A 27,369-nucleotide genomic window follows, 5' to 3' on the forward strand; every position below is an offset into this window, starting at 1 on the left:
TCCCCAAACAACTCAGGCAGAAAGTTGGGCGGGGACTATGTCCACCACACACGGAAAAAGCCGAATGCGAAACAATAAATTACGGAAACGTTTCAGAAGACAAAAAATGACCACTCAGTCTAGAACGTCATATGTTTATGACAATCAATCATCTCCCACTATTAAACCCAAATTACGAATGCAACACCATAATATCGGATGTATACACGTGCATGCACTTTATATGTTGTCCTAAACTTTAAGAAATTATTTTGTTTGCTTCATAGTGTAACATGCCAGAGCTATTGGCTCCAGGTGCTCCAAATTGTACATTAAAGGTAGACTCAGCGATATGACATAGATGCAGGACGTAAACAGCATAATGGGTAAATTTCGGTAACAACTAACAGCATTTAAACGCGAGGCTCAACTGTTTTGGTCCCCTGGCCACCACCCGTTAACAGGGTGAAGCGAACCCATACACATGTACAGATACTGTGTAAGGGCGAAGTCTCGTATCTCGCGCATCTGAATTTGGAGCCTTCCTATGCCCAGGCGTTGCTGACGCCTGACAGATCTTACAAGGCCTGGATAGGTATTTTACGTATCAGTTAACCACGTAATATGCTATAGCAACATGTCAGTCGATTACACCGTTTATGATGTGGCACGCAACCATTGGTTGATGCACGCAAAGTCTGAGCAGGGGAACACAACCAATATCTGTGGTGTTGCTTGAAGCAACATCATTTCGCTGAGTATACCTTTAATGGCATGGTAGACCTATTCAGATCTATTCAGTCTTGAGATCACCTCAGCAACGGGATGGCATGGGGGCCATGACAAGATTCACTACATATACAAAAGTATGTGGACACCTATTCAAATGAGTGATTCAGCTATTTCAGCCACACCCATTGCTGACAGGTGTATAAAATCGAGCACACAGCCATGTACTCTTCATAGACAAACATTAGCAGTAGAATGGCCTTACTGAAGAGCTCAGTGACTTTCAACGTGGCACCGTCATAGGATTCCAACAAGTCAGTTCGTCAAATTTCTGCCCTACTAGAGCTGCAGCAGTCAACTGTAAGTGCTGTTATTGTGAAGTGGAAACGTCTAGGAGCAACAATGGCTCAGTCACGAAATCATTGGCCACACAAGCTCACAGAATGGAACCACCGAGTGCTGAAGCGCGTAGCAAGTACATTTTTTTGTGTCTGCCCTCGGTTGCAACACTCACTATCAAGTTCCAAACTGCCTCTGGAAGCAATGTCAGCACAAGAACTGTTTGTCGGGAGCTTCATGAAATGGGTTTACATGGCAGAGCAGCCACACACAAGTCTTAGATCACCATGTGCAATTACAAACTGGAGTGGTGTAAAGCTTGCCACCATTGGACTCTAAGTAGTGGAAATGCATTTTCTGCAGTGATGAATCACTCTTCACCATCTGTCAGTCTGACAATACAGTAAAAAAAAAAATGTTTTTTTAAATACCTTTAAAAAAATAACAATAACGAGGCTATATACAGGGGGTACAGGTACAGATTCAATGTGCGAGTGCACCAGTTAGTCGATATAATTGAGGTAATGTGTACATGAAGGTAGAGTTATTAAAGTGACTATGCATAGAGAATAACATCATTTGCCAGTCTGACGGACAAATCTGGGTTTAGAGGATGCCTGGAGAACACTACCTGGGCAAATGCATAGTGCAAACTGTAAAGGTTGGTGGGGGAGGAATAATGGTTTGGGGCTGTTTTTCATGGTTTGTCGAGATCGTTGGGTCCTGTGTGGCTCAGTCGGTAGAGCATGGCGCTTGCAACGCCAAGCGTCGTGGGTTCGTTTCCAACTGGGGCCACCCATATGCAAAAAAAAGTAGTGGCCCCAGCCGACTTGTAAGTCGCTTTGGACAAAAGCGTCTGCTAAATGGGATATATATATAGATATATATATATATTGTGGAAGAACTTAACTGGCGTACACAGAGCCCTGACCTCTACCCCATCGAACACCTTTGGGATGAACTGGAACACAGACTGTGAGCCAGGCCTAATCGCCTAACAGCAGTGCCCGACCTCAGTAATGCTCCTGTGGCTGAATGGAAGCATATCCTTGCAGCAATGTTCCAACATCTAGTGGAAAGCCTTCCCAGAAGAGTGGAGGCTGTTATAGGTGCAAAGGGGAAACAACTCCATATTAATGGCCATGATTTTGGAATGAGATGTTTGACAAGCAAGTGTCCACATACATTTGGTAATGTAGTTTATGTGATGTAATACCAATTTTCAGGGACCTTTTGGCTCAGGAGCACTACTTCTGAACTAGTGGCTAAAAAGTATACAAAAGTACCAGAGAAGCTCTTTAATCAAATGTTCTGCCAAATGGCAGCCCCACCACTTGATTTGCTGAGGATGGGGCTAGAGAAATGTAATAGAGGGGTTCAGGGGTGCAATGAATGACCATCCATGGCTTTTCACTTTGAAGTTACAATATACAATGTTTTACATTGTTTGTAAAAAACACATCTTATTCTAGGTTATGATGAGGGTAAAATAGGACAGCCCATGGGGTTAATTATTTTATTTAAATATTCATTGAGCAACAGCTAATATATTTGCACATACATATATTTTACCTTTATTTAACTAGGCAAGTCAGTTAAGGACAACTTCCTATCTTCAATGACGGCCTAGGAACAGTGGGTTAACTGCCTTGTTCAGGGGCAGAACGACAGACCTTGTCAGTTCGGAATTCAATTTTGCAACCTTTCGGTTACCAGTCTAACGCTCGAACCACTAGGCTAACTGCCGCCCCAAATTAGGCCACAATATTGCAGATTGCTTTAAAGATATGCCTATGTGGCAGGATACAACTAATGTACATATAAAGCAGGTCGTTATATTAGCATTCTTTTATTATGTTTTATTTATTTAACCTTTATTTAACTACGCAAGTAATTTAAGAACAAATTCTTACCTACAATGACACCTAGCAAAAGGCCTCCTGCGAGACGATGTCTGGGTTTAAAAATAAAAATATATGATTAAAAATATAGGACAAAACACACATTACTACAAGCGAGACAACACAACACTACATATAAGGAGATACCTAAAGACAACAACATAGCATGGTAGGAGCACAAAAAAACAGGGTACAAACATTATTGGGCACAGACAACAGCACAAGGGGCAAGAAGGTAAAGACAACAATACATCACGCAAAAGCAGCCACAACTGTCAGTAAGAGTGTCCATGATTGCGTCTTTGAATGAAGAGATTGAGATGAAACTGTCCAGTGTGAGTGTTCGTTGCAGCTCGTTCCAGTCGCTAGCTGCAGCGAACTGAAAAGATGAGCGACCCAGGTGTGTTTGCTTTGGGGACCTTTAACAGAATGTGACTGGCAGAACGCGTGTTGCATGTGGAGGATAAGAGCTGCAGTAGATATCTCAGATAGGGGGAGTTAGGTTGCAATATTGGGATGCACAACTATTTGTAAGTGGATTTAGGTATATTTATAAACCATTAACGGTATCCCACTATACTGTTCTTCAATTTTGGGTAAAGACCACCACCTAGTGTAATTTTGATGAAACAGTTTAGGCTATAGTAATTATCCGACAGTGACGGGTTTGGGGCGTTGCCTTTATATTACGGGGACCAATCGGAGATCTGGCAGAAACTTTGTAAACAAGTCTTGCACGTTGTGTGAAAAACAATTTATTTTATCATTACAAAAGAGATTTATCGTTGGAAACAACGCAGGACTTGAAGACTTCACTAAGGTAAGACTAAGAGAAAACTAGGGTATATTTTGTCACAAAACATTTTTCTACAAAATATATATCTTTCTACATCAATCGTAGGCTGATAGTAATAACGTTAGGCTGTTGATGGATTGAGCTCGAGCGCAAGTACACTTTTTGGCAGACATCCGGTGAGAGTTAACAAATTCCGTGAACAGCATAAATTACACAATTAATGTCCCCTTTTTCACTATTGTAACACAAAAAAACATGTTTTCAGTAGCTTTGGGATACAACATCGGGAGCACAGACTCTCGATGTTGTGTCCCAAAGCTACATTTTCAGCTGTAATTGTTCTTCAATAACAACCAACCACAAAACTGTCGTGATAATCGCCAGCCCATTGTTGCGCAAATCTGTAGTTCTCCCGCTGCTGGAGCGAAGAGGCTACGCAAGATTCTGCATCTCGCTGCTTTGTTACGACTGTCAAATGTGTGGCAGTACAGTAGGTGTCCGCTACAGCTGTGGCTCACACAAGTCCATTGCTGCGAATCGGCCACGGCGCTTTTTGTAACAATATACAAGTTACTTTACCATTAATCCAATGCAGCGTTAAATGCTTTTTGAAATTGAGAAAGGTTGTGGGTTTGTTCCAGATGTGTTCAGATTGTGTGAACGAGCCTGCATAGTCCAAATGATGCGCGTGACAATAGAGCTGGTGTAACGCTCCTGAACAAGGCAGTTAACCTACTGCCGTCATTGTAAATAACAATTTGTTCTTAACTTACTTTCTTAAATAAAAAAAAAAGATGGACTTGAACATCTGAGTCTTACTTGAATGGAGTCTTACTTGAATGGAGTCTTGCTTGAATGGAGACTGACTGGACTAATGACTTAGGCTACTTGGATGTGTCTATTTCCCTAATATATTTCTTGATGGAATTAATAGTTAACAAATAGAAGGAAGGAAAAATAGGGAGGCTATTAGTAGTGCTTCGGTTTTGGTTCGATTATTAAAAAATAATCATGATTTGCAATTATTTTTTTCAACATTAAATGCACTATGTTGAATGTTGTAAAGACAGAATAAAACAATTAATAAAAGGCCCATTGTGGCAGTGACTGCCCATGACAGCTTATCATGTATTAACTATCAGTTATTCATATTACTTTAAGAAAATATTTCAGTTGATATGTATATTACATTTATTTTATTTTATTACTTTATTATGCTGTCTGACAAAATCACTATTTTAGTAGTTTTTCAAAGTAAATAAGGCATACTTTTATGACTGCTGAATACCAGCTATCACCAACTTAGATCATGTATTTTCAGGTAGAGATTCCTTGCGAAGAAACTGCTATATGTATGTATCCCCTCATGATCAAGCATTCATCTCTCTTACATAACAGGCTTAAAAGAAACACAGACTGGACAAGGTACCACGCAATAGATTATGGTAATTCTAGTTAATTACCAAGTTTTCTGCGCAAACTATGTAGAACATTTGCAAGTTAGAAACCTCAACTGACAAGTTGAATCAGGCGTGCTAGATGTGGAATAGTCAAAACACATGGAACAGCTGGGGTCCCAGAGGAGAGATTTGTACAACAATTCCACAGTTCAAAAATGTAAAATACCAAAGGAAAACTTGGTGTGATTTTCTACTTCAAGTTATTAGTTCAGAACAGAAAATCTCTAGTAGGTAATTGTTCTTCCTGTCGTTACTCTGCTACAGACACCAGTGGGGAGGTGGGAAGATGTAGAAGCCATCTTAGGTCTGGGGCTAGAACAAAGGATGTGGGCACAGCCTTCATTGTACAACGTGACGTCTGTAGGCACTGTACATATTCGGTACGCCACATCTAGTGAAGGATGGGGGATTCGGGGGGAGGGCTAAAGCTTCCTGTCAGAAGGGCTCAGGATTGGAACACTTTGTCTTCTGGCAGGGAGGGAGAGGTCTGTGTGTAGGCCTAGTTATTTATAGTTATATAGTAGTGTCTATCTTGCAGGAGACTTATTTTTACTATTTTCTACACTGTAGAATAATAGTGAACAAATAAAAACTATGCAATAACACATATGGAATCCTGTAGTAACCAAAAAAGTGTTAAACAAATCAAAATATATTTTATATTTGAGATTCTTCAAACTAGCCACCCTTTCCCTTGATGACAGCTTTGCACACTCTTGGCAATTTCTCAACCAGCTTCATGAGGAATGCTTTTCCAAACGTCCTGAAGGAGTTCGCACATACAGTTGAAGTCGGAAGTTTATATGCACTTAGATTGGAGTCATTAAAACTCGTTTTTCAACCACTCCACAAATGTCTTGTTAACAAACTATAGTTTTGGCAAGTCAGTTAGGATATCTACCTTGTGCATGACACAAGTGATTTTTCCAACAGTTGTTTACGGGCAATTGTTTCACATATAATTAATTCACTCTATCACAATTCCAGTGGGTCAGAAGTTTACATACACTAAGTTAACTGTGCCTTTAAACAGCTTGGAAAATTTCAGAAAATTATGTCATGGCTTTTGAAGCTTCTGATAGGCTAATTGACATCATTTGAGTCAATTGGAGGTGTACCTGTGGATGTATTTCAAGGCCTAACTTCATACTCAGTGCCTCTTTGCTTGACATGATGGGAAAATCTAAAGAAATCAGCCAGGACTTCAGAAAAATAATAGTAGACCTCCACAAGTCTGGCTCATCCTTGGGAACAATTTCCAAACACCTGAAGGTACCACGTTCATCTGTACAAAGAATAGTACGCAAGCATAAACACCATGGGACCACGCAGCTGTTATACCGCTCAGGAAGGAGACACGTTCTGTCTCCTAGAGATAAATGTACTTTGGTGTGAAAAGTGCAAATCAATCCCAGAATAACGGCAAAGGGCCTTGTGAAGATGCTGGAGGAAGCCACTGTTCCAAAACCAACATAAAAAAGCCAGACTACGGTTTGCAACTGCACATGGGGACAAAGATCGTACTTTTTGGAGAAATTTTTCTCTGATGAAACAAATGATGAAACAAAAATAGAACTGTTTGGCTATAATGACCATCGTTATGTTTGGATGGAAAAAGGGGAGGCTTGCAAGCCGAAGAACACCATCCCAACCGTGAAGCACAGGGTGGCAGCATCATGTTGTGTGGGTACTTTGCTGCAGGAGGGACTGGTGCACGTCACAAAATCGATGGCTTCATGAGGATGGGAAATTATGTTGATATACTGAAGCAACATCTCAAGACATCAGTCAGGAAGTTAAAGATTGGTCGCAAATGGGTCTTCCAAATGGACAATGACCCCAAGCGTACTTCCAAAGTTGTGGCAAAATTGCTTACGAACAACACAGTCAAGGTATTGGAGCGGTCATCACAAACCTCAATCCTGACCCTGACCTCAATCCCATAGAACATTTGTGGGCAGAACTGAGAAAGCGTGTGCGAGCAAGGAGGCCTACAAACCTGACTCTGTTACACCAGCTCTGTCAGGAGGAATGGGACAGAATTCACCCAACTTATTGTGAGAAGCTTGTGGAAGGCTACCCGAAACGTTTGACCCAAGTTAAACAATTTAAAGGCAATGCTACCAAATACTAATTGAGTGTATGTAAACGTCTGATCCACTGGGAATGTGATGAAAGAAATAAAAGCTGAAAGAAATAATTCTCTCTACTATTATTCTGACATTTCACATCCTAAAAATAAATTGGTGATCCTAACTGACTTAAGACAGGGAATTTTTACTAGGATTAAATGTCAGGAATTGTGAAAAACTGAGTTTAAATATATTTGGCTAAGGTAAACTTCCGACTTCAACTGTATATCTGAGTACTTGTTGGCTGCTTTTCCTTCACTCTGCAGTCCAACTCATCCCAAACCATCTCAATTTGGTTAAGGTCGGGTGAGGTGGAGGCCAAGTCATCTGATCGACTACATCACTATGCTTCTTGGTCAATTATCCCTGAAACAGCCTGGAGGTGTGTTGGGTCATTGTCCTGTTGAAAAACAGATGATCGTCCCACTAAGCGCAAACCAGATGGGATGGCGTATCGCTGCAGAATGCTGTGGTAGCCATGCTGGTTAAGTGTGCCTTGAATTCTAAATAAATCACTGACAGTGTCACCAGCAAAGCACCATCACACCGCCTCCTCCATGCTTCACGGTAGGAACCTCACATGCAGAGATAATCCGTTCACCTTCTCTGCATCTCACAAAGACACGGCGGTTGGAACTAAAAACTCAAATTTGGACCCATCAGACCAAAGGACAGATCTAAAGTCCATTGTTCATGTTTCCTGGCCCAAGCAAGTCTCTTCTTCTTATTGGTGTCCTTAAGTAATGGTTTCTTTGCAGTAATTCAGCCATGAAGGCCTGATTCACGCAGTCTCCTCTGAACAGTTAATGTTGTTATGTGTCTGTTTCTTTAACTCTGAGAAGCATTTATTTGGGCTGCGTTTCTGAGGCTGGTAACTCTAACGAAGTTATCCTCTGCAGCAGAGGTAACTCTGGGTCTTCCATTCCTGTGGTGGTCCTTATGAGAGCCAGTTTCATCATAGCGCTTGACGGTTTTGTGACTGCACTTGAAGAAACATTCATAGTTTTTAAAATGTTTCGCATTGACTGATCATGTCTGAAAATAATGATGGACTGTCATTTCTCTTATTTGAGCTGTGGACTTGGTAGAGCGTCAGCTAAATGACTTAAATGTAAATGTATGTAAATGTATTTTACCATAATATGGACTTGGTCTTTTACCAAATAGGACTATCTTCTGTATATCACCCCTACCCTGTCACAACAGAACTGATTGTCTCAAACACATTAAGAAGGAAATAAATTCTACAAATTAACTTTTAACAAGGCACACCTGTTAATTAAAATATATTCCAGGTGACAACCTCATGAAGCTGTTTGAGAGAATGCTAAGAGTGTGCAAAGCTGTCATCAAGGCAAAGGGTGGCTACTTGTAAGAATCTCTAATATAAAATATATTTGAATTTGTTTAACACTTTTTTGGTAACTACGTGATTCCATATGTATGATTTCATAGTTTTGATTAAATACCCTTGAATAAGTAGGTGTGTCCAAACTTTTGACTGGTACTTTTGACTGGTGTCCCCTGTAGAATTACAGTTGAGGTTGGGAGTTTACATACACCTGAGCCAAATATATTTAAACTCAGTTTTTCACAATTCTTGACATTTAATCTTAGTAAAGAGTCCCTGTCTTAGGTCAGTTAGGATCACCACTTTATTTTTAGAATGTGAAATGTCAGAATAATAGTAGAGAGAATGATTTGTTTCAGCTTTTATTTCTTTCATCACATTCCCAGTGGATCAGAAGTTTACATACTCAATTAGTATTTGGTAGCATTGCCTTTAAATTGTTTAACTTGGGTCAAACGTTTCAGGTAGCCTTCCACAAGCTTCTCACAATAAGTTGGGTGAATTTTCACCCATTCCTCCTGACAGAGCTGGTGTCACTAAGTCAGGTTTGTAGGCCTCCTTGCTCGCACACGCTTTTTCAGTTCTGCCCAAATATTTTCTATGGGATTGAGGTCAGGGCGTTGTGATGGCCACTCCAATACCTTGACTTTGTTGTCCTTAAGCCATTTTCCACAACTTTGGAAGTATGCTTTCTGTCATTGTCCATTTGGAAGACCCATTTGCGGCCAAGCTTTAACTTCATGAAGATGTAGCTTCAATATATGCACATCATTTTCATGATGCCGTCTATTTTATGAAGTGCACCAGTCCCTCCTGCAGCAAAACACCCCCACAACATGATGCTGCCACAGCTGTGCTTCACGGTTGGGATGGTGTTCTTCGGCTTGCAAGCCTCCCCCTTTTTCCTCCAAAAATACTGATGGTCATTATGGCCAAACAGTTCTATTTTTGTATCATCAGACCAGAGGACAGTTCTCCAAAAAGTACAATCTTTGTCCCCATGTGCAGTTGCAAACTGTAGTCTGGCTTTCTTATGGCGGTTTTGGAGCAGTGGCTACCTCCTTGCTGAGCGGCCTTTCAGGTTATGTCGATATAGGACTCATTTCACTGTGGATATAGATACTTTTGTACCCATTTCCTCCAGCATCTTCACAAGGTCCTTTGCTGTTGTTCTGGGATTGATTTGCACTTTTCACACCAAAGAACGTTAATCTCTAGAAGACAGAACGCGTCTCCTTCCTGAGTGGTGTGCCGGCTGTGTGTTGCCATGGTGTTTATACTTGCTTACTATTGTTTGTACAGTTGAATGTGGTACCTTCTGGCATTTGGAAATTGCTCCCAAGGATGAGCCAGACTTGTGGAGGTCTATAATGTTTTTTCTGAGGTCTTGGCTGATTTCTTTTGATTTTCCCATGATGTCAAGCAATGAGGCACTGAGTTTGAATGTAGGCCTTGGAAAACATCAACAAGTACACCTCCAATTGACTCAAATGATGTCAATTAGCCTATCCAAAGCTTCTAAAGCCATGACATAATTTTCTGGAATTTTCCAAGCTGTTTAAAGGCACAGTCAACTTAGTGTATGTAAACTTCTGACCCACTGGAATTGTGATACAGTGAAATAATCTGTCTGTAAACAATTGTTGGAAAAATGACTTGTGTCATGCACAAAGTAGATGTCCTAACCGACTTGCCAAAACTATAGTTTGTTAACAAGAAATTTGTGAAATTGTTGAAAAACAAGTTTTAATGACTCCAACCTAAGTGTTTGTAAACTTCCGAATTCAACTATATATTAGAGCCAGAATACAGTGAGAGGTGTGTCTGAGATACTAGTATATACAGTAGATGATATCAAATTTGAATGGACGCGAACACATATTTTGCAGATGTATTCGTAGATGCAGTGATATACTTATGTAGCAGTGCGGTATTCTGAGGACCAGCAGGGGCTGGGGACATGACGTGTCCCTGCCTGGCCCTTTTCACAACTGTCTTGGTGTGTTTGGACAATAATAGTTTGTTGGTGATGTGGACACCAAGGAAGTTGAAGCTCTCAATCTGCTCCACTACAGCCCCGTCGATGAGAATACACTAACAATACAAAACAATACCCACAAATCCCCAAAATAATAAAAAATCATCTGAACAAGCAATGTCAGTCTGGAATATATATACACTACCGTTCAAAAGTTTGAGGTCACTTAGAAATGTCCTTGTTTTTGAAAGAAAAGCACATTTTATTTGTCCATTAAAATAACATCAAATTGATCAGAAATACAGTGTAGACATTGTTAATGTTGTAAATGACTACTGTACCTGGAAACTTCATATTTTCTATGGAATATCTACATAGGCGTACAGAGGCCCATTATCAGCAACCATCACTCCTGTGTTCCAATGGCACGTTGTGTTAGCTAATCCAAGTTTATCATTTCAAAAAGGTTAATTGATCATTAGAAAATCATTTTGCAATTATGTTAGCACAGCTGAAAACTGTTGTGATTGAAGAAGCAATAAAACTGGTCTTCTTTAGACTAGTTGAGTATCTGGAGCATCAGCATTTGTTGGTTCGACTACAGGCTCAAAATGGCCAGAAACAAATAACCTTCTTCTGAAATTCGTCAGTCTATTCTTGTTCTGAGAAATGAAGGCTATTGCCAAGAAACTGAAGATCTCATACAACGCTATGTGGAGAATATATTTTTCTATTTTACAATCACCAAAATAATTTCCCTTAGAATGCCTTTGTTATACTTGTTCAGCAGCTCGAACCCAAAAATGATCATTCACAGGAATGTTTTTTCTTTGTGTGAAATCACAACTTTGCAGTGTGATGCAAACAGAAATGGCATTATCTGGAATCTTTTTTTTTTCAAGAAGGAAATGACACATTTTTTCACTTTCATAAGTCAATGTTGGGCAATTCCATGGTAACAGAATGATGCTGAGACTCAGATCTTCCATTTAAAATGTTTTTCAAACAAAAACCAATGATTGCAAAACCAAAGACTACTTTTAACAATTTAAAACTTTTCAAAAACAAATTTACTTGAAGAACAGTGCAGATTCAAAGTTTGGTAACAGAGTGACGGTTTGTGCTGTCATTCTGTTACAAAACTTTGCATCTACACAGTTCTTCAAGTAAATGTGTATACATTTCGAATTGAATAATCTGAGTCTCGTCTGTTATTGTGTAATTGCCCTTCAGATATCAAACTGCTTTAGTAGAAACAGATTGACGTCACCATTTCCTGTCGTATCTCAAATCCCAACAAAGACATATCACCGCAGTGACACAGACATTTTCCATTCTGTATACAAACATTAAAGGGTCTTTCATTTTTTTTTATACATGTTGTACTTGTGACAGCTTCAAGTTATAATTTGTAACATAAAGCCTATGGTAAAATACTAATATTTTCATTTGTTCAGAGCAATACGCCAGAAAGCTGTTTGACAGGGTACAGTAGGTTGTGAAGTGATCAGTAAATGTTTTTTGTGTGTGTGTGGCAGTCATCGCAGCTGCTTTAAGGAGTGGCTCATTGTTTTTTTTTCTCTTTCTTGTAAATGCTACTGATGCGTATGTGGTAGTGCTGAGAATTCCCCTATATATATTTGCAAACCTTTCTAAACCTGTTTTTGCTTTGTCATTATGGGGTATTGTGTGTAGATGAGGGGAAAAATAATTTAATCCAATCTGATTCAGGGTGTGTCCTCTGAACAGATGTTGAGATGTGTCTACTTGAACTCTGAAGCATTTATTTAGGCTGCAATTTCTGAGGCTGGTAACTCTATTGAACTTACCCTCTGCAGTAGTGGTAACTCTGGGTCTTCCTTTCCTGTGGCGGTCCAAATAAGAAAAACCTTGGTGTAGGTGTGTCCAAACTTGACCGGTACTGTGTGTATGTGTGTGTGCACGCACAAGTGTGCCTGTGCATATTGCTGCAGCTCCGTCCAGGCTGTATGTGTGCTGTAGGTGGCTGGGGAACAGATGCTCCTTGGTCTGAATGTGTTTCTTGTGCTCGACAGTGTGGAGGTGACTGGGTATCAGGACACACTCCTCCTGCTGCTCGCTACATAGCGCAGACATTTTCCATTCTGTCAGAGCGAGCACACTGGCTTCTTCCAAACTCAGCGCCACTTCATTGAATGAATTCAGATGTTGAGATGTGTCTACTTGAACTCAGAATCATTTATTTGGGCTGCAATTTCTGAGTCTGGTAACTCCATTGAACTTCTGCAGTAGTGGTAACTCTGGGTCTTCCTTTCCTGTGTCGGTCCATAAGAAAAACACTGGAGCAGGTGTGTCCAAACTTGACTGTGCGTGTGCGTGTGCGTGTGTGTGTGTGTGTGCGTGTGCGCGCATGTATATATACATACGACTTCAACTCTCGTATATATATTCTACCAATATATATATATATATATATATATATATATTTATATATATATAGATATATATATATCTCAGTTGAAGTCGGAAGTTTATATGCACTTAGGTTGGAGTCATTAAAACTTGTTTTTCAACCACTCAGCAAATTTCTTGTTAACAAACTATAGTTTTGGCAAGTCGGTTAGGACATCTACTTTGTGCATGACACAAGTGATTTTTCCAACAATTATTTACAGACAGATTATTTCACTTTTAACTCACTGTATCACAATTCCAGTGGGTCAGAAGTTTACATACACTAAGTTGACTGTGCCTTTAAACAGCTTGGAAAATTCCAGAAAATGATGTCATGGCTTTAGAAGCTTCTGTTAGACTGATTGACATAATTTGAGTCAATTGGAGCTGTGCCTGTGGATGTATTTCAAAGCCTACCTTCAAATTCAGTGCCTCTTTGCTTGGCATCATGAGAAAATCTAAAGAAATCAGCCAAGACCTCAGAAAAAAACAATTGTAGACCTCCACAAGTCTGATTCATCCGTGGGAGCAATTTCCAAACGCCTGAAGGTACCATGTTCATCTGTACAAAGAATAGTACGCAAGTATAAACACAATGAGACCACGCAGCCGTCATAATGCTCAGGAAGGAGACGCAGTCTGTCTTCTAGAGATGAACGTTCTTTGGTGTGAAAAGTGCAAATCAATCCCAGAACAACAGCAAAGGACCTTGTGAAGATGCTGGAGGAAACAGGTACAAACGTATCTATATTCACAGTGAAATGAGTGCTATATCGACATAACCCGAAAGGCAGCTGAGCAAGGAAGAAGCCACTGCTCCAAAACCGCCATAAGAAAGCCAGACTACAGTTTGCAACTGCACATGGGGACAAAGATTGTACTTTCTGTACTCTGGTCTGATGAAACAATATAGAACTGTTTGGCCATAATAACCAGTATGTTTGGAGGAAAAAGGGGGAGGCTTGCAAGCCGAAGAACACCATCCCAACCATGAAGCTCGGGGGTGGCAGCATCATGTTGTGGGGGTGTTTTGCTGCAGGAGGGACTGGTGCACTTCACAAAATAGAGGGCATCATGAGGGAGGACAATTATGTGGATAAATTCAAACAACATCTCAAGACATTAGTCAGGAAGTTAATGCTTGATTGCAAATGGGTCTTCCAAATGGACAATGACCCCGATCATACTTACAAAGTTGTAGAAAAATAGCTTAACGACAACAAAGTCAAGGTATTGGAGTGGCCATCACAAAGCCCTGACCTCAATCCGATAGAAAATTTGTGGGCAGAACTGAAAAAGCGTGTGTGAGCAGGGAGGCCTACAAACCTGACTCAGTTATACCAGCTCTGTCAGGAGGAATGGGCCAAAATTCTCCCAACTTATTGTGGGAAGCTTGTGGAAGGCTACCCAAAATATTTGACAGTGGGCAATGCTACCAAATACTAATTGAGTGTATGTAAACTTCTGACCCACTGGGAATGTGATGAAAGAAATACAAGCTGAAATAAATCATTCTCTGTACTATTATTCTGACATTTCACATTCTATAAATAAAGTGGTGATCCTAACTGACCTAAGACAGGGTATCTTTACTTGGATTAAATGTCAGGAATTGTGAAAAACTGAGTTTAAATGTATTTGCTAAGGTGTATGTAAACTTCCGACTTCAACTGTATGTATGTACAGTGGGGCAAAAAAGTATTTAGTCAGCCACCAACTGTGCAAATTCTCCCACTTACAAAGATGAGAGAGGCCTGTAATTTTCATCATAGGTACACTTCAACTATTACAGACAAAATGAGAGAAAAAAATCCAGAAAATCACTTTGTAGGATTTTAATGAATTTATTTGCAAATTATGGTGGAAAATAAGTATTTATTGGTGGCTGACTAAATACCTTTTTTCCCGTCTGTATGTATGTGGGGTAAGCCCAGACAATTCCCCTAACCTCTTGTCATGTCATTTTTCAGATGGTTGTGGTTTACTCAGAGATAGAATCACCAAAGACTATCAAAACTCAGAACCATCCTGTGCTGATTTTTTTTGTAAACTTGTAACAGTAGTCTTGTTTATTTTTTTTCCTTAGCTGATGTTTTGACCAATGCCTTCAACTGTCTATTTAGTATTTCTCTTGTGTGTTGAAGCAGTGCTAAAACATAGCCCAGATGGGATTTAATTCAAGATGAATTATTAATGGGACTTGCGAAGCAAACGTTTGTCATACGTCCCATTCTGAATAGTATTATTATTATTTGTAACGCTACTCCTCCTTCAACATTTAAACTAGAAAAGTCATAAATGGTCTGGAATAATGTGCTCGAATACAACTTTTTCATATCTTTTTTACTTTTTAAAATATTAAACTTTGTCATTTTTTAAATCCATCTTCATTCACTTTCATGGCATTTCCTCAAGATTATAAATGCCCCATTGTGATAGCATCACTTCCGACATTCCATTCACTGCTAATGCAACAATGTAACTTTTGACACAAATCAGCTTCTCTGCTATTCAAATCTTTAATTTGAACAAAAATCTCATTCTGATACAAAATTACAGCTGTTTTAATAACTGCATCAACATTTTCTGTAACTTTATTTATTAACAATGGACATTTGTACCACTTCCCCAGCAAGTTAGACAGAACCTTAGAGCGTATGAAACCTTCCTCTATTTCTCTGCTTTTCAAATAAAAAATTGGAACAGATATCTTCTACCAATAAAAGTTTACAGCTGTTTCTCAGAATTTAGATTGACAAAAAGTTAGCTAAGTGTCTCATCATTGAGCAGCCCAAATGGAGCCGTTGCTATGGATACTCACAGATGACAAGGTACAAATCTGTCGTTCTGCCCCTGAACAAGGCAGTTAACGCACTGTTCCTAGGCCATCATTGAAAATAATAAATTGTTTTTAACTGTCTTGCCTAGTTAAGTAAAGGTAAAATATTGTATATATTTTTTAAATGCAGAGGAGCACATGTGACAGTGTAGGCAAAAATGATGATGAGGATTAAGAGTGACCACAACCACTGACCACAACCACATAACTCAACATAACTACTGAACTACACAACTGCTGAACCACACAACTAATGACCACAACTTCTGACCACAACTACTGAACTACACAACTAATGACCTCAACTACAAAACTACTGACCACTACTACTAACCACAACCACACAACTACTGATCACAGTTACTGAACCACAAACCTTCTGACCACAACCACACAACTACTGACAAAAACTAATGTCCACAACCACAAAACTACTTGCCACAGGACGACGACACCAATCCCGTAGAGGTTAATTGCTTAATTAACTTAGGAACCACACCTGTGTGGAAGCACCTGCTTTCAATACACTTTGTATCCCTCATTTACTCAAGTGTTTCCATTATTTTGGCAGTGACATGTATATCTTTATGTAAGGTAATTAATGGTGTTTAATGTCTATGTGAAAGTGATTATTATTGGTAATGCATGTTACACAGCAGACAGTGTCATTGTATGTTTGCACTTCTCTTTCCTCAGCTGTTTGTTAGCCTTCTTGAAAGGATAGGACATCACTTAAACTGTATTCAGTTATCTTTCAAACATGCATACTCATTACCACTGGGTGGCAGCAAAGTTCTACCAATACACAACATAATGCAGTCTAAATAAATTGATGGCTGTGAAAAGATATGAACCTCAAGCATGTTTACTTAACACTGAGTAAAGTATCATCTCTTTATCTATTACCAACTACACTATGTAATTTCACCCCTTTGCAACTTTATCAACGATTATTGGGGACTTTGATAGGCACTGATGCAACAATTTATGTGACTTTAATATCAATTCTACCCTCTTTCTACATTGTGTTTTCAAATTCTGAAGAAGTGTGGCGAGCACCATTTGACCCTTAATAAGTAATGATTGTGAGTCAGTCATTTGCCACTGCTTCATTATTTTCTCCCATGCGACATATTGAAATAATTTGCGAAAACTATACTGTGAGAAGAACTGTGCTCTTGTTGTTGTGTTATTCTTCATTATTTGCTCTTAATCCTTCTGTGCGACTCCAGGTAGGGAGTTTGGTTAGTTCTCTGCCCACTTGTCTTCCTGGCCGAAACAACCCCAGAGTGTGGAGCTCAGGTCTGTAGCTCGGTGATGTACACATTCCCTGTGAAAAAAAAATCCCAGCAAAATACTGCATGGCGCAGGGCTTGAAATTAGTCCACAATGTCTACATAAACAGACACTGGAGCTGGCTGGAGCTTGTCTGGGCTGAACCAGCTCATTGAAAGGGCTTCTCCGCCAGCCTGGAAAAAGAGGGCAAGTAACTCTGATTATTTCTCCTCCATAATCCCACACCCTGGCCCTCTGTGTGCGTGTCTCCCTCTCTCTCGCTCTGTGTGTGTGTGCTCTCTGTTAACCCTCACTGAGATACCCCTCACCTTCCTGTGGATAAGTTGCCTTGCCTTTTTGCCTTGACACAGGAAGATGAATAGCATAATTAGTGAAGGAATTTGGGCCCAACCTCGGTTAATTAGAACAAATAAATTGACTCGATTGGGGAAAGGTCACGGCACAGGACAGCTGTCACATGGAGCCTTCAAAAACTCACACAACATGACGGCTGCTAGAGGGGAAACACCTCTCTCTGTCCAACATTTTTGTGTCCCTCTCGTTTTTCTCTCTTCACCCCTTCTCTCAACACTTGGGCTGTGACGCTGAGCTGTGTAGTGCATTAGGAGAGGCTGCATCTCTTCTTAACGCCAATGTTTCCATTCTGGTGTGTGTGTATGTGTGTGTGTGTGTGTGTTTATGTTCAGAGAGTGCCTGCTCAGTGTGAGATGCCAGGTAGCGGGGGGAGGAGGAGGGGTGTGGGAACCACAGGGTAGACTGGGAACCTGTGGAAAGTGATGGATTCCTGACCCAGGAGAGCTCTATCTCTCACTGCTGCCCCCGGCCTGTCTGCGGCCTGGCTGCCTTGACCGCCTTGCACCGCAACACTCCTCATTTCACTTTTACAGTACCTCTTCCAAACAAGCAGTAAATCATGACACCACAGTTGCCTTTCTGCATTGAAAAATAAAATGTAAATGCCCTTGATGTCGACTTTGCAATAGAAGGTTACCATTGTATAACCAGGATTTGTTGAAGTAGCTTAGTCTAGCCCCCCCCATCCCCCCCAATACATGATATATATGGCCGAGAGTAGAGGTTGACCGATTAATCGAATGGCCGATTAATTAGGGCCGATTTCAAGTTTTCATAACATTTGGAAATCGGTATTTTCGGATGCCGATTTTGACCCCTTTTTTTAAAACACCTTTATTTAAGTATTGCTGTTACATTGCACAACCTTCAATGTTATGTCAAAATTAGCGGGCTGCGCGCTAATAGCGTTTCAAACGTCACTCACTCTAAGACTTGGAGTAGTTCTTCCCCTTGCTCTGCATGGTATATGAAATACAAATGGTATAGAGAGAAATAGTCATATAAATACTATATTAACTACAACCTAAAACTTCTTACCTGGAATATTGAAGACTCATGTTAAAAGGAACCACCAGTTTTCATATATTCTCATGTTCTGAGCAATGATCTTAAACGTTAACTTTCTTACATGGTACATATTGCACTTTTACTTTCTTCTCCAACACTTTGTTTTTGCATTATTTAAACCAAATTGAACATGTTTCACTTATTTATCAGAGTATTATATTAAGTTAAAATAAGTGTTCATTCGGTATTGTTGTAATTGTCAATATTACAAATAAAACATTTTTTTTTAAATTGGCTGATTAATCAGTATCAGCTTTTTTTTGTCCTCCAATAATCGGTATTGGCGTTGAAAAATCATAATCGGTCGACCTCCAGCCGAGAGAGGGTTAAAAGTATGCCCTCGAAGAATAAGAATGACTAAATTTCTTTACATTTTGCAATGGGACTCCGTTTCAAGTGTGTAAGGCTCATAGATCCATCATCACCAAGTGTACACTGCTTACATCAGCATGCTAATACACTTACATGTATGGGCTGAGCTGGTTAATAATGGGCATTAATGTAATTTGTGATCCAGACTGGAATTAATACACTGATAATCTGAGTAATGCACCTATATAAAATATTTATATAGTATTTTATTTAAGGGAAAACAATGTGGTTGCAGATGTATATGAATTGGCTATAGAAACACGTATAGAGCAGCTGATGCTGACTTACCCGTGCGGCCCATTCTGTACCTACAGCATGTTTTCTGCAGACCTCTTTTTAATGACCTAATCGTCTAAATGAGCTGAGTAAATGGTGCAATTAATCGGCAAGATTCTCAACACAGCCATTGCCTGCTGCACAACATACCAACCTTCTGTAAACAAATGAACAAACCTGCTGGACCCTGCAGGGGGACATTAGCTCACCCCCCCCCCCCCCTCCAATACATAGCTGCACCAGGTGTTGCACAGAATCACTTTACTAGGTCACAGCTCTGACCATGCTTCCGGCGAGATAGGACAGGGGTCAGACTCCCCCGGGCCTGGGTGTGGGATGCAGAGTCGTCCGTGGTGCAAGGCCCAGGTTTACCCCACGCTAGTCCCAGAAATCCCCCCCTCAGCAGCACCCAGTGTAGGGGAACAACTATGGCCTTTGTTGGCCGCCCAGTGGATCTCACACACAGTTAACATAGACTTTTCCCACTGTCTCTGCCAAGAGTCTGAAGTCATTTAATGAAGTGGCGCTGAGTTTGGAAGAAGCCAGTGTGCTCGCTCTGACAGAATGGAAAATGTCTGCGCTATGTAGAGAGCAGCAGGAGGAGTGTGTCTTGATACCCAGTCACCTCCACACCGCCGAGCACAAGAAACACATTCAGACCAAGGAGCATCTGCTCCCCAACCACCTACAGCACACGTACAGCCTGGATGGAGCTGCAGCAATATGCACAGGCACACTTGTGTGTGCGTGCACACACACACACACACACACACACACACACACACACACACACACACACACACACACACACACACACACACACACACACACACACACACACACACACACACACACACAGCACCGGTCAAGTTTGGACACACCTACACCAAGGTTTTTCTTATTTGGACCGCCACAGGAAAGGAAGACCCAGAGTTACCACTACTGCAGAGGATAAGTTCAATACAGTTACCAGCCTCAGTCATTGCAGCCCAAATAAATGCTTCAGAGTTCAAGTAGACACATCTCAACATCTGTTCAGAGGAGACTGCGTGAATCAGATTGGATTAAATTATTTTTCCCCCTCATCTGTGTCTCTACAGACAATTCCTTCGACCTCATGGCTTGGTTATTGTTCTGACATGCACTGTCAACTGTGGGACCTTATATAGACAGGGGAGTGCCTTTCCAAATCATGTCCAATCAATTGAATTTGCCACAGGTGGACTCCAATCAAGTTGTAGAAACATCTCAACGATGATCAATGGTGATCAATGGTACAGGATGCACTTGAGCTCAATTTCGAGTCTCATAGCAAAAGGTCTGAGTACTTATGTAAATAAACTATTTCAGTTTGAAATTTTTTACAAATTTGCAAAAATGTCTTGAACCTATTTTCACTTTGTTATTATGGGGTATTGTATGTAGACCTGAGGCTGGGTGGTTATCGGTTACTGTACTGTGGAATGCTCCCGACTGTCACTGTAAGCCCTACATCAGTGGCTGAAAATTGGCTCAGCAGCTGCTGAAGCATCATGCTCCAAACCTGAGCGTACAACCTGAACACTGAAGAATAACATAATGTTTCTACTCAACTCAACAGCTACAACATTCCCTTCATGGTGAAGTTTCAAATAATGCCTTGTGTTGATTTTGTTTGGCATTGTTGGCAGTTATGTCCCTAGTCAATCATAGTATGCCTGCTTATAGGCAAGTATATGGCTCCAGTGATCTCTTTGTTAGATTGTTTATCTGTGAACAGCTTTATCTTTTCATGTCCATTTGTGTGTGTGTGTGTGTGTGTGTGTGTGTGTGTGTGTGTGTGTGTGTGTGTGTGTGTGTGTGTGTGTGTGTGTGTGTGTGTGTGTGTATATATACACTGCTCAAAAAAATAAAGGGAACACTTAAACAACACAATGTAACTCCAAGTCAATCACACTTCTGTGAAATCAAACTGTCCACTTAGGAAGCAACACTGATTGACAATACATTTCACATGCTGTTGTTCAAATGGAATAGACAACAGGTGGAAAATATAGGCAATTAGCAAGACACCCCCAATAAAGGAGTGGTTCTGCAGGTGGTGACTACAGACCACTTCTCAGTTCCTATGCTTCCTGGCTGATGTTCTGGTCACTTTTGAATGCTGGCGGTGCTTTCACTCTAGTGGTAGCATGAGACAGAGTCTACAACCCACACAAGTGGCTCAGGTAGTGCAGCTCATCCAGGATGGCACATCAATACGCGCTGTGACAAGAAGGTTTGCTGTGTCTGTCAGCGTAGTGTCCAGAGCATGGAGGCGCGACCAGGAGACATGGAGGAGGCCGTATGAGGGCAACAACCCAGCAGCAGGACAGCTACCTCTGCCTTTGTGCAAGGAGAAGCAGGAGGAGCACTGCCAGAGCCCTGCAAAATGACCTCCAGCAGGCCACAAATGTGCATGTGTCTGCTCAAACAGTCAGAAACAGACTCCATGAGGGTGGTATGAGGGCCTGACATCCACAGGTGGGGGTTGTGCTTACAGCCCAACACCGTGCAGGACGTTTGGTATTTGCCAGAGAACACCAAGATTGGAAAATTAGCCACTGTCGCTCTGTGCTCTTCACAGATGAAAGCAGGTTCACACTGAGCACATGTGACAGACGTGACAGTCTGGAGACGCCGTGGAGAACGTTCTGCTGCCTGCAACATCCTCCAGCATGACCGGTTTGGCAGTGGGTCAGTCATGGTGTGGGGTGGCATTTCTTTGGGGGGCCGCACAGCCATGTGCTCGCCAGAGGTAGCCTGACTGCCATTAGGTCCCGAGATGAGATCCTCAGACCCCTTGTGAGACCATGTGCTGGTGCGGTTGGCCCTGGGTTCCTCCTAATGCAAGACAATGCTAGACCTCATGTGGCTGGAGTGTGTCAGCAGTTCCTGCAAGAGGAAGGCATTGATGCTATGGACTGGCCCGCCCATTCCCCAGACCTGAATCCAATTGAGCACATCTGGGACATGATGTCTCGCTCCATCCACCAACCCCACGTTGCACCACAGACTGTCCAGGAGTTGGCGGATGCTTTAGTCCAGGTCTGGGAGGAGATCCCTCAGGTGACCATCCTCCACCTCATCAGGAGCATGCCCAGGCGTTGTGGGGAGGTCATACAGGCACGTGGAGGCCACACACACTACTGAGCCTCATTTTAACTTGTTTTAAGGACATTACATCAAAGTTGGATCAACCTGTAGTGTGGTTTTCCACTTTAATTTTGAGTGTGACTCCAAATCCAGACCTCCATGGGTTGATAAATTTGATTTCCATTGATAATTGTTGTGTGATTTTGTTCTCAGCACATTCAACTATGTAAAGAAAAAAGTATTTAATAAGAATATTTAATTCATTCAGATCTAGGATGTGTTATTTTAGTGTTCCCTTTATTTTTTTGAGCAGTATATATATATATATATATATATTTTTTCACTGACTGTATCTGTGTGTATGTATTTAGTCCTTTTCAACTATCTATTCACTCAGCTATCCGTGTGCAGATTGTAGTCGTTTTTGCTATTCTATTGTGCAGCTGTCCGTTATTTCAAACACTCAAGTGTCATTTGCCTCTGATTTCATCCCTTTCTTCCTCTCCTCTTTCTATTGGTGCGCTGGCGTACAGTGCTCTTCTTGATCTCATTGAGGGTGTATCAGCAGGCGGATTCATTATTTTCTTCCCCAAAAGCGCATTTTTTTCTTCCATAGCAGCTGTAAGCCCCTTTTTAAAGCCACGCACAATGTGTTTTTGTCCCTCATCCTGCTTTTCAGTGAAGAGTGCGGGAGCCGGGGTCTCTCTCTCTCTCTCGCTGCATCTGCGGGTCTGAGGCGGTCCCGGACCCCTGGGGCATAATGAAGCATGCCCACGATATTAGAATGAAATGTAATCATTAATGGCGGCCTCGGCGAGGTGCACGTGGCCAGCGGTTCGCCTCGCGCCCAGCAGCTCCAGATAGCCTCCTGCTGCCCAGCCTCCAAAACAATGCACCGTCCCGGTCCACTTACCCAGCTCCACTCCAACACACTTGTTGTTGTCCCATCTTGTCCCATTCTCCCTCCCGCAGACTTTTCAAAGTCAATTTGCAGTGGCTAGTCGCCTGTATCATCTGAAAGGGATACAAGGCAAACAGCTCTTACTGATTGTCTACTTGGCATTCCTTCATACCTCCTGTATCAATATCTTTCAGCTTCTTTAAGGGGAATTATATTTACAGCTGGAGATGTTACCTTCCATAGTTTGGCTGTTCTGACTGATTAATTATGTGCATTCCATGCCGGGTTCCTCGTGATCATTATGGTCATCCCTAATAAATAAATCAGGGGAGAGTTGAGAGTGACCAGTCACTCTGCAGCTTCTCCATGCTCTTCACTTTTACTGAGATCCTGAGAAAACACTAGCACAGAGCATGAATTAGTGCTACTGTACATGTCCACTCCAGCCTGGGAGTTGGATACATTAACTTTATAAGGAGTCACAAAGAGCATATGAAATGCCCTCTCTGTGCCTACTGGCTCCTGAGAGTGAGAGAAGTATGCTTGCTTGGTTGGTTGGTTGGTGATGGAAATGCTCATTTTAATGCCTGGTTCTTTGAAGAGCTCTGGTCTGAATTCTGTTCTTGTATGACATTATGTGGTGTGAATGCTGGTAGTTTAGGATGGAAGGCAGCAGGGATGGGGTGAGCGAACAGAGCCTTGATTGATCCCACAGACCTCAGAGCTTCCATGTAAGGGTTAGTGTGTGTCTTGTGGTTTGTGCATGCAGGAGACACTGGTCGGCATGGGACAATGCGTAATGGAAAAGACCAACTCCATCACTCTTCTTCCTCCCCAGAGTCTTTCCACCTCTCAGATGTCCCCTTTGGTGGTGGCTGCATGGCGCCCTGGTCGATTAGACAAAATAATTATGCTAATGAATATGTACGTGTTCTGGAACGCGTCACCATGGAGACCAGGGGTCTGTTGGACGAGCCCCTGTGTCTCCCGTCTGTCTGGCTGTTTTTCTGGGATGATGGATGATGCAGGGAGATGGACGTGTCGTGCAGGGGCACACATGTGTCTGACTGGGATAGACATGGAAAAGGTGATGGATCCATTCAGAGGGGGCACCCTATAGGGCCTCACATGTCATCGATGTGAAAAGAAGCTGATTGTCAACGGCCTGAGAAATTGAGATGGATTATTTTAATGAGCAACAGGTTGTCCATGGATGCATTATGTCCCTGGTCCAAGTTCATTCCCACAGTCTTCTTATGCTCTTCTCTCAGGTGACCTCGGACTGGGACTCTATTTAAGTTCACAGACCTAATGGCTCGTCAGGAGAGATGCTATCTAGCTCAACTTTACACAATGAGCACTCCTGATTGGCTGACACACACTGGATACTTCTGATGTGAGCTGGCTCACCTCTCTGACGTCCGTGGCTTTTCCACCCAGCTTTAAGAGTTAACAGCGGTGTGGTGACTCTAGAAAGCATAGAGAGCTGTGTGCGTGGGGATTTAGTGTATGTGGAGTTCCGTCTCCTCTGAGGCTGTCCAGTCTGTCTGATATACACTTTATAAGGGGCTTGGAAGAAGGGGGAGGGATGGAGAAAGAAATCTAAGTGTGCTTAGAGTGTGCCAGTTCACCAGTTTGGTGGTCTTCTTCTGAAGGTTGTTAATTAGTGCAGAATGCAGACTACAGTTCTACTGCCAGCTCTGATGAAAAGAGAGAAGGGAGAGGGAGAGCTGGAGAAAGAGAGAGAGCGCAGGGTAAAACTGAATGGCAGCCAAGACTGAGGAATTTGTGATAGGTTCAGAGTGGTTCCAAATGCCGGAGTGGAGCGTGGAGACTCCCAGCGCTTAATGCCTCCTGACCCGTGTGTTTGCAGCAGGCCCACTAGCCACACAGAGCAGAGCAGGCACAGCACAGCGGCTTTGTTTACATCAAGGGAGGGGAGACAGGGAGGCCCACACGGACTCCTGCATTGACCACACATCAATCTCCATCTGCCGGCCTCTGGGACGTATTCTCTCACTGAAAGCATCAGCCTTGAATTTGTTTAGGTCTTTTGTTTCCTTCCACATGGAAATGCATGTTTATGCATCTTTCAAATTTGTGAGCAGAACATGATGATGAGTTTTACTGTACTTCTGACACTTTGTGACGTTGGAACCAAATCGATGATGCCACCACAACCATGTGACTGTGTAGCTAACAGATTACTGTACAACTGACCACACAGTATCACCATGTTAAATCCACCACCTCTAGCTCCCCCTAGAGACCACTTCAAACTGACTAGAACTCCTGTTTTGGTCCCTGCTGAACATGGCACGTCTTTACATACTTCAACAGCTATTAGATGAGGATAGCTCTGCTAGATGCAGGATTGTTTTAGCAGAAATGTGTTTGGAATAATCCAGGGTTTGCACCTGTACTCTAATTTCTGTAATCCCTGACATATTAACAATTTCTAGCAGGCTTAAAGGCCACATAATCATTTTATCAAAGGCCTTCACCCAAAACCTGCCTGGCAACTTCTCCGAGGGACAACAAAACAAAATGAAAAATGTCACAATCCAAAGTGGGCCCATTTCTCTCTAGCCTGGCTGATGTGACTCACAGGGAGAGATTGCTATGACACACTGGTCTGGACAGGATATTGTTGAAAATGCAGTATTTGCACAGAAATGTGCTCTTGAATGTACTGAGCTTTGATTGGTTCTCTCAAATGTTTGTTTTTTCTTTCCTGGGGGGTTGAGTCCTCACGTTGTTTGGATTTGAAAATTCAACAATTGTATTGGAAGGGGGTGGCACTCAGGAGCTGTGTGAGGTTGTCCAGGTGGGTGTTTGGTTCTCCTCTGTGTCTTTCTCACTCAATCAGTAAAAAAAGCACATCCCCTTAATTATCAAAATAGCCTTTCCAGACTCTGAAGTCAGAAGGACTTCGAGTTCGGTGTCAGCCAGACTAATTTCTCTTTGCCAGACCTTATAAAAGCAACAACAACACTCTGCAGGGCCCCACGCCACCACACTCAGGCAGGCAGGCCGGGCCCAGTGGCTAGAATGGAAAAGGGCATTGTGTCATTCTAGTTGCGAAGAAGAGGATGCAGGAGAAGTTACTGTAGCAGGCCGAATCAGGCTGCCTGATGTGTTCCTGTAGCATGTTGTTTGTTTATTGATCATCATTGTTTTCTCTCTCGGCTCTCCCTGACAGTCCCAGCCACCTGCTTGTCCTCTCGCGCGGTATCATCAAATCTTCTAGACTCGTTCATCATTCTTCTTCTCATCGAAAATATATTTATTTGTGTACAATGGGAAGTTTGGCTGTCCTATCAGAAATTAGCACACACACACTCTTTCTCACTGAAACACATCCACACTCGTGTATAGACAGTACAAAAGCTCTCTATCCCTGGCCTATTTCATTTGTTTTGTGTGAAAGACTGCAGACAGTGCTGGAGGGGGGTCTTGTGAGTGCAGCAGCAGGCCCCCTGCCCTGCATATGGCTAGCGCTGGTTTCCCGGGACACAAGTGGTGCGTGTGGCTGGAGGGTGGAGGGGCGGCCGGCGATGGAGGGGCAGCCGAGGGGCAATCGAGGCTGGGCGGCCGGTCTATGGGCCTCGTGTCCCCATCACCACCTCCAGCCATGGGCAGCATCTGCGCCCTGCTTTGCATGCTAAACACACCCCGCAGAGAGGGCGTCTACAGTACACTATGGTGCTACGGGCTGAAGAAAAGCATTCCTGAGGCTGTTCCGTGTTGGGAGGTGGAACTCTTCAAGTGTCTCTCTCTCTCCCTGTGATGAATGCGCAACTGCAGACAATACTAGCTGTAGTAATGTCCTCCCTCACTCATATGGGTAAAACATTTAATTTCTATTTTTGTTTATATGACGTTCCTACGCCTATTCCTCAGGTGAAGCAGCCCAGGAAATTGTCAGAGTTGTCCTTAGCTGGTGTTAGAGGTCGTTCCATTGTGTTGAAAGGAAAAACACAGAGAGAACACACACGCCTAATGTTATGGTATTGTTTTTCCGTGGTTTTCTCTTTTGTCCCTTTTCCTT

The 27,369-nt window shown here is 42.1% G+C and overlaps 1 protein-coding gene across 2 annotated transcripts in view; it reads left to right on the top strand.

Annotated features, from left to right (window-relative positions):
* The first annotated feature begins 3,654 nt into the window (after positions 1-3,654).
* The window catches only part of LOC135509133 (G1/S-specific cyclin-D2-like), a 293,467-nt gene continuing 269,752 nt past the window's right edge, over positions 3,655-27,369 (top strand). For both annotated transcript variants that reach the window (XM_064929530.1, XM_064929529.1), the window contains exon 1: positions 3,655-3,768. The gene's annotated coding sequence lies outside the window, so the exon portion shown is untranslated. The remainder of the gene's footprint in view (positions 3,769-27,369) is intronic.

Source organism: Oncorhynchus masou, chromosome 22 (genome assembly GCF_036934945.1).
Source record: "Oncorhynchus masou masou isolate Uvic2021 chromosome 22, UVic_Omas_1.1, whole genome shotgun sequence".
In the NCBI taxonomy this organism is placed as follows: Eukaryota; Metazoa; Chordata; class Actinopteri; order Salmoniformes; family Salmonidae; genus Oncorhynchus; species Oncorhynchus masou.